Here is an 8,863-nt window from a genome sequence, read left to right on the forward strand (position 1 = left end):
GCCCAGTGGAAGCCAATATGCCCCGGTTCTATTTTCCAACCGAGTCCGTATCTTTCATATGTGAGGATTAGGCCTCGGTTCACTCTGGAAACCGAATCAGTATCTTTTTTAGACAGTGGTTATCTAATAACCGAGGCATATAATGCTTTTAAAATTACCAGAGTGCCACCGCGTTTTGATAGGCTTCGGTTTCGTAGAAACCGAGGCATAATGTCCGAGTTTAAAACGTCATTTTTTACTAGTGAAGTCTTCATTGTGACATATTTTTAGGTTTATAACCAGCTATTAAGTCCAACAATTCAAGAGTTAAGGGATTTGGAAAATTGGCTCATGAGATATGTGAAAGAATGAGACACGTACTTTGTTAATGGGTATAAGTTCCATACTAATGCATGGCTTAAATGGAAGAAGAGATAAATTGTGTTGTGTATGTCAAGGACCTTACAAAAGGTGATTATAAAAATTGCTATGGGATAATCAAAAAATATATAAGTTAAAGTACAACACTTCTACTTCTCCAAAGAGAGTTGTTGTTTTTTTATTGTGAATGATTTTATCCTTCTAGAAGTGGTACAACAGTGGATGTTAGGTATAATTTGGAACTTGAAATGAGTTTAAGATACCAACCATTTAATCCATTCATTCTGCCTAATAATGTTATACAAGTTTACTATGACCCATATCTAACATTTTGTAGTATTAACAAATGTGGTTAGTGTGTTGCAATACAAACCAATCCTAGACATTACATTGAGTCAAATGCATGGAAGAAGATATCTCCTACCAAGTTCATGAAATGTCACATGCCCGTGAAATGATTGAAGTTGAAGGAGTATCTACATTGCATGACTTTGATGGTGATCTTGACGAATTGGAAGGAGAAATACAAGAAAAAGAATAAAAAGTCTATCATTATAAGTATACATGTTTGTTTAGCTTTATTTCAAAATATATCCTTGACTTAATCTCTTTATTGTTTTGCTTTATTTTATATCGTTTGATTATAGTAATGTCAGGAGAACATCACCTTGTATTGACAAAGGGAAAGGGATAGAAAAACCAATGAGGTAGTTGTTCAGACCTCGGCAAGCGTACCGAATCCTACAAGTAATAAACCGGTAAGTCCGGAAATCGTTTTCCCAAGAGATTTGTTTTGATTCACAGATTGCTAAAGTTTACCAATTTAGCGATTAATAAACGTATTTTTACAACAGAAATAAGATTTGCATACATATGAAATTAAAGTGGTAAAAATAGTCGAATTAAAGTTCACTGGGGTTGAAATTCAAGTTCATCATTTCGGTAATTTTCTACTAACACAATTCCTCAAAATTAAGCATCGACATTCTAGGCGCATGCAGCCTCTGATCCCTCAGATGACAGTTCATAATCACTTAAACTAAATTACTAATCCCTTAGCTAATTCAGTTATCAGATTTGCCTTAAACACAATGTCACAGATGACTAAAAATTCCCTCCTATGTCTACGACTCGAAATCCTTTAGCAGTTCTATCCTAGGTCCGCGGTCTCATACATTTCCCAATGATTTAACCGTTCAAATAGCTCAGATTCCCATCATAAGCATGAATAATAAGGACAGAACACATAATTCAAACAAGTTTATGCATTAATAGAGAAATTACATAGAAGTTCAGAAATTTACTCTCAACCCCAGTGAAATGGAGTTTTAGCTACACATATACATAGTAGAAGTGAGAAATGATGGATTGGATGGTGGAAATTGGTAGTTTTCCACCATGGAAGCACTTGGAGCAGCTGCTGCAGCGTCCTCTGGTTTCCTCCCCGTCCAGATCTGCTTCCCACGAATTCTGGATCTGGTTTTAGAAGAGAAGCTCCAATAATTGAGTCACGGGTTCTTTTTGGACGAGCGTCCTATTTTCTGGACGAGCGTCCAATTTTCTGGACGAGCGTCCACTTCTGGACGAGATGGACGAGCGTCCATCTGAATGATCGTCTGGACAAGCGTTCATCTGTTGGGCGAGCGTCCATGTGCGAGCGTTGGATGTCTGGACGAGCGTCCACTAGCTGATCGAACGTCCTCTGCTGGACGAGCGTCCACTTTCTGAGCGTCCACTTGATATTCTCTTGACGAGCGTCCTCTTGTGCGTGCAGGGGGCGACGAGCGTCCTCTTGCTATGAACCGAGCATGCGCTCGCTATGTGACGAGCGTCCTGGGTGACGAGCATCCTGGCATCCTTCTAAGTCGCGCCCGGCGCCCATTTTCTCGTGCCCGAGCGTGAGACTCTTTGGAATTTCGCGCCCAGCGCCCCTTCTCTCGCGCCCGGGCGTGAGACTCTCTGTAAAATCGCGCCCGACGCCCTTTTTCTCACGCCCGGGCGTAAAACTCTCGGCAGAACAGCGCCGCTGAGCCTGGTCCAAGTCTTTGATAGTATCCAATCTTTATTTTACTTCGAAATAAACAAACAAAAGCATAAAAAAACATTTAAACAGTAAAAATTGTACTTATATCAACAATTATATACTTTTCATGAGAATTAACACTAAAACTTACTCAAAAGCACAACAATTTAAGCAACAAAACCAAGTAAAGTTTACACCTATCAAACTCCTCCAAACTTATATATTTTCATGTCCTCATGAAAATAAACAAAAACAATAGAAAAACGAACCCAACAAAGCAGTTAGTATTCCATCACATAATCTCTGTCACAAAAGTAAGGATTGTACCTACACCTCCAAATATTCAGATCAAATGTTATAACTTCTATATTGACAAGTTCTTGAATCCAACATGATAAGACAACCAGAAAAAGAATAAAACAAATATGCTCAATTAGTGTTTACCTCCACCTACAAGTGTTTACACTCTAATTCACGCTCAGAGTGTTATAAACTACTTCATCAACTTTTGCAAGTCATCTCATAAACAATTCACACATTCTGATTTACATCAAAAGGACTTTCTCAGGTTATAACTTGGCTTGGCTAGAAGAAACATGGTTTTACAGGGAAACAAAACAACACTAAAGAAGAGGAGAACAAGAACATAACAACATTGAAACTTTATTTAACAACTTCCTCTTCATTCATCACAACACATTTTCTGAATTTTTCTCTAACGTGATTTTTTTTTTCAATTGTTTTTCATATGTTTAAGACTCAACTGATTATGATTTCCCCCAAACTTAATTTCTACCTATCATCTTGACAAATATGTTTCTTGTTCTCTTCTCCTAGAGTGTTGGATAAGGTAGATTGTTCTGTAAGAAGCTCAGGGTTTACAACAAATATATATAAGGCTCAAACAGGATAACAATGGATGAATATTCACATATGGGTAGTCATCTGGTCAAGTAGTTAATTTCAACAACAACAACTGCCTTTCTCATTTCTAAACCAGAATGCAACTGTAATAATAAGAATTATGCAAAAACCAAATTCATAGCAATAACAACTTCTCACTTGCTTTCGAAGCTGTCTCAGTACACTCAGATATTCAACTTCTGGGTCACAATCAATCACATTCAAGAACAACTCATATATAATCATAACACAAGTTCTAAAACTCAGATTTTGCAATAACAATCTCACAATCATGTCAGTTATCATGGACAGAATTCAAAATTCAAATTCAAACTTCAAACACACATTTCACAATCAAATCATTGCAGAAACATAATTCAATCCACACAACCAAAATAATTGAAAACATAAATAGATAGAGTTAGAAAGCTGGGTTGCCTCCCATTAAGCGCTTGTTTAACGTCTTTAGCTTGACACTAAGAAGATCTCTGTGGTTGAGCCAATGGTTTGAAATCATCCTTCATGAATATTATATGCATGGAATAAGAAGAAGAACTTATTCCTTTCAGATCAGAATTTGAACAACCTACAGCTCCTTTGTCCACTTTCAAGAATTCAATTAACCTTTCTCCCTCCAGAGTGGATAAAGCATTGCTGATGATCACAGGTTTATTGTCATCTTTGTCAAGAAAAGCATACTTCAAATGTGAGAGTAGCAACTTCAAGTCCAGCTTCTTTTCTTTTTTCTCTTCTTCATCAGATGGAATCTCCTTCAGGGCATCTAGACTCTTTATACATTCATCAATTAATTTCTCTTCATCTACAAGAGTTCTTTCAAGAGGTGATGATATATGCATCATCTTCTGTGCCATCATGCAGACTTCCTCAAGCTCATCAGTTTGAAAGCATGTATCTTCATCATTTGGGTGAGACATTGCTTCAAAAACATTGAAATTTACTTCTTCATTCTCAACTCTCAATTTAAGCTTCCCATCATCAACATCAATCAATACTCGAGCAGTCTTCATGAATGGCCTTCCCAAAATCAAAGGAATTTCTTTATCCTCTTCCATTTCCATGACAACAAAATCCACTGGAAATAAGAATTTATCTACCTTTACCAGAACATCTTCTACTACTCCATGCGGATATTTGATTGATCTGTCTGCCAATTGTAGAGTCATGCGTGTGGGCTTGAACTCTAATTCTCCAATCTTCTTAAACATTGACAGAGGCATAAGATTGATGCTGGCTCCAAGATCAATTAACGCCTTCCCAATAGCCAGTTTACCAATGGTGCATGGAATTGTAAAACTGCCTGGATCTTTAAACTTTGGTGGAAGCAACTTCTGAATGATAGCACTGCACTGGCCCTGTACTTCTATAGTTTCTTCCTCAATATACTTTTTCTTCTTCGTGAGCACATCTTTCATGAATTTAGAGTAAGCAGGTATTTGTTTCAGTGTTTCTGAGAAGGGCATCTTGATTTCCAGCTTCTTGAAAATATCAATGAAACTCTTGAACTGTTTTTCCTTCTCATTTCTAGAGAAAACCTTTGGATATGGAAGAGGTTTCTCGTATACCTGTTCTTTCTTTTTCTCTCCATCTCTCTTCTTTTCACTTTCTCTATCCTCTTTCTCTTCTTCTTCATCTCCCTGTTTACTCATCTCATCTTTTTCTTCACTTACTTTTTTCTCATTCTCTCTTTCTTCCAGAATTCTTCCTGATCTTGTAGTAATAACATTGCATTCTTCCTTTGGATTTACTTCAGTGTTTGCCCCAAAGTCCTTATCTGGTTTTTCTTCCAACTTCTTAGCTAATTGACCCACCTGAATCTCCAAATTCCTAAGTGAGGCTTCTGTACTTTTATGGTTGGAAATTGATACCTGCATAAACTGCTGAAGAGTTTCTTCCAGTTTTGAAGTTCTTTCTGTCAGAGAAGGTTGTTGCTGAAAGTTCTGTGGAGGTGGTCTGTTGAAAGGAACAACTTGTCCCATACTCGGATGAGGTCTCCATCCTTGATTAAAACTTTGACGTTGATCATAAGTTGTCTGAAGACCTTGATTTCCCATATAATGTACTTCTTCATGAGACATGCTTTGCATTACACATTGACCATTATTATGATCTCCTCCGCACAATTGACAACTCTGAACCATCTGATGTTGAAATTGAGAAATATTCTGCAGTTCTTTAGGTAGCTGAGATAACTTCTTCATTAATGTCTCAAGTTGTTGAGTCATAATCTTGTTCTGAGCTAGTAAAGCATCTTGAGATTGAAGTTGAAGAACACCTTTTTGTTGAAATTGGGCTCTTTCACTCCGAACTTCATTATCATTTGCAGCCATGTTTTCAATCAGATTATGTGCTTCTTCAGGTGTTTTCCATCTGATATTACCTCCAGCTGATGCATCTAACATTAACTTTGTTTGAGATTTCAACCCTCCAAGAAAACGATTTAGCATTGTAGGCTCATCAAATCCATGAGTAGGGGTTTTTCTCAGTAGGCCTTTGAATCTATCCCATGCTTGACCTAGAGTTTCATCAGCATCTTGTTGGAAAGAAGAGATCTCTTGCTTTCCCTTATTGACTTTGGATTGAGGGAAGAACTTATTCAAAAATTTGGCAACCACATCATCCCAGACTGTCAGACTATTCTCTGGAAAGGAATTCAGCCACATTTTTGCATTACCAGCCAATGAGAATGGAAATAAACTGAGTCGGATTGCTTCATCTGGAACCTGGTGAATCCTCACTGTATTACAGATCTCCATGAAAGTAGCCAAGTGAGTGTATGGATTCTCGTGGGATAATCCATGAAACTGATTGTTCTGCACCAGATGAATAAGAGCTGGCTTCATCTCCATGTTAGCAGCATTCACCACTGGTCTTGCAATACTATTGAAGTGCAGAGGTCCTGAGAAAGTATTATAATCTGCAAGAGTACGTCTTCCTCGCCCAGAACCTTCTCCATTATGGTTATCTTCCATTTCTTCTTTTTCTTGACCAGATGAAGAGTCCAGAATTTCTTCAGAGATAGCAGATGATTCTCTGGATTCTCTACTTTGTCTCCTCCTTCTACTGTTGTTCCTTTGAGCAGTTCTTTCAATTTTCGGATCGAAAAGTAGATTTTCCACCTGTTCTCTGCTTCTCATACAAAACACAAACTAAAAAGAAACAATCCAAAAAGACACAATTTCTACAGATGATAACAATTATGCACACGAATTCAAATACAATCACAATAAACACTTAAACAAAAGATAGCAAAAATCAACTAAACCAGATAAACAACGAATAATCAACGAAAACAAAAACAAATCCCCGGCAGCGGTGCCAAAAACTTGTTGAGACCTCGGCAAGCGTACCGAATCGTACAAGTAATAAACTGGTAAGTCCGGAAATCGTTTTTCCAAGAGATTTGTTTTGATTCACAGATTGCTAAAGTTTACCAATTGAGCGATTAATAAACGTATTTTTACAACATAAATAAGATTTGCATACAGATGAAATTAAAGTGGTAAAAACAGTCGAATTAAAGTTCACTGGGTTGAAATTCAAGTTCATCATTTCGGTAATTTTCTACTAACACAATTCCTCAAAATTAAGCATCGACATTCTAGGCGCATGCAGCATCTGATCCCTCAGATGACAGTTCATAATCACTCAAACTAAATTACTAATCCCTTAGCTAATTCAGTTATCAGATTTGCCTTAAACACAATGTCACAGATGACTAAAAATTCCCTCCTATGTCTAGGACTCGAAATCCTTTAGCAGTTCTATCCTAGGTCCGCGGTCTCATACATTTCCCAATGATTTAACCGTTCAAATAGCTCAGATTCCCATCATAAGCATGAATAATAAGGATAGAACACATAATTCAAACAAGTTCATGCATTAATAGAGAAATTACATAGAAGTTCAGAAATTTACTCTCAACCCCAGTGAAATGGAGTTTTAGCTACACATATACATAGTAGAAGTGAGAAATGATGGATTGGATGGTGGAAATTGGTAATTTTCCACCATGGAAGCACTTGGAGCAGCTGCTGCAGCGTCCTCTGGTTTCCTCCCCGTCCAGATCTGCTTCCCACGAATTCTGGATCTGGTTTTAAAAGAGAAGCTCCAATAATTGAGTCACGGGTTCTTTTTGGACGAGTGTCCTATTTTATGGACGAGCGTCCAATTTTCTGGACGAGCGTCCACTTCTGGACGAGATGGACGAGCGTTCATCTGAATGAGCGTCTGGACGAGCGTTCATCTGTTGGGCGAGCGTCCATGTGCGAGCGTTGGATGTCTGGACGAGCGTCCACTAGCTGATCGAACGTCCTCTGCTGGACGAGCGTCCACTTTCTGAGCGTCCACTTGATATTCTCTTGACGAGCGTCCTCTTGTGTGTGCAGGGGGCGACGAGCGTCCTCTTGCTATGAACCGAGCGTGCGCTCGCTATGTGACGAGCGTCCTGGTCGACGAGCGTCCTGGGTGACGAGCATCCTGGCATCCTTCTAAGTCGCGCCCGGCGCCCATTTTCTCGCGCCCGGGCGTGAGACTCTCTGGAATTTCGCGCCAGCGCCCCTTCTCTCGCGCCCGGGCGTGAGACTCTCTGTAAAATCACGCCCGGCGCCCTTTTCCCACGCCCGGGCGTAAAACTCTCGGCAGAACAGCGCCACTGAGCCTGGTCCAAGTCTTTGATAGTATTCAATCTTTATTTTACTTCGAAATAAACAAACAAAAGCATCAAAAAAACATTTAAACAGTAAAAATTGTACTTATATCAACAATTATATACTTTTCATGAGAATTAACACTAAAACTTACTCAAAAGCACAACAATTTAAGGAACAAAAACAAGTAAAGTTTACACCTATCAGTAGCCACACTATATTTTAAGGGTTCCTCTAGTACTACCATCCACAACTATCCCAACTCTACTTAACGTCACCACGTGTACCACACCTTGCTTTAGTACTCATACCACACCCTCTTATAGATTCCACACTATCTAATTTACACACTCCTTCTATACCCACTCATTGTCAATACCATCTCTAGATATACCCAATCCATCAAATGTTCCTAGTTCACGTGTTGATGGAGTTGAACCTCCTTTCCTCGATCGACTGATGACTTAATTAATTATCTTTGTAATTAATTTCTATTACATAACTTGTTTTACTTTGCCTTAATTTTGATAACTTTTTTTATTGATATTTAGGTTTCTTTCTTCTAGAGTTGTTTTTCAGGTCATCACAAGGTCTATTAAGAAAAGCCTATGATAATAAATAAAATAAAAAAGCGCTATTACACTTTATGTATAATTGAAATCCATTAACTCACTTTTTTTAAAAAAATTTCCTTGAGTACAAAATTTAATTTTTAAAAAACAAAAGATAGAAGAATTAATGGTGTGTTCTTTTGAAGGTATTTGAGGGAGATGATTTGGGGGAGATGATTTGAGTGGATTTGAGTGGATTTGAGGGTAATTTGAGTGGTTGTTTTTTTGAGTGGATTTGAGGTTAATTGAGAGTGGATTTGGAAGGAAAGTTTGTGAGAATTAGTGTAAGATTTGATTGA

General features: G+C 38.1%; 1 non-coding gene across 1 annotated transcript; it reads left to right on the top strand.

The window, feature by feature from the left end:
- The first annotated feature begins 5,764 nt into the window (after positions 1-5,764).
- LOC128193834 (small nucleolar RNA R71) lies at positions 5,765-5,871 on the top strand. Its single transcript, XR_008245143.1, has one exon. It is a non-coding gene; the product is annotated as a small nucleolar RNA R71 (small nucleolar RNA).
- Positions 5,872-8,863: the final 2,992 nt, after the last annotated feature.

Source organism: Vigna angularis, chromosome 8 (genome assembly GCF_016808095.1).
Source record: "Vigna angularis cultivar LongXiaoDou No.4 chromosome 8, ASM1680809v1, whole genome shotgun sequence".
NCBI classification, from domain to species: Eukaryota; Viridiplantae; Streptophyta; class Magnoliopsida; order Fabales; family Fabaceae; genus Vigna; species Vigna angularis.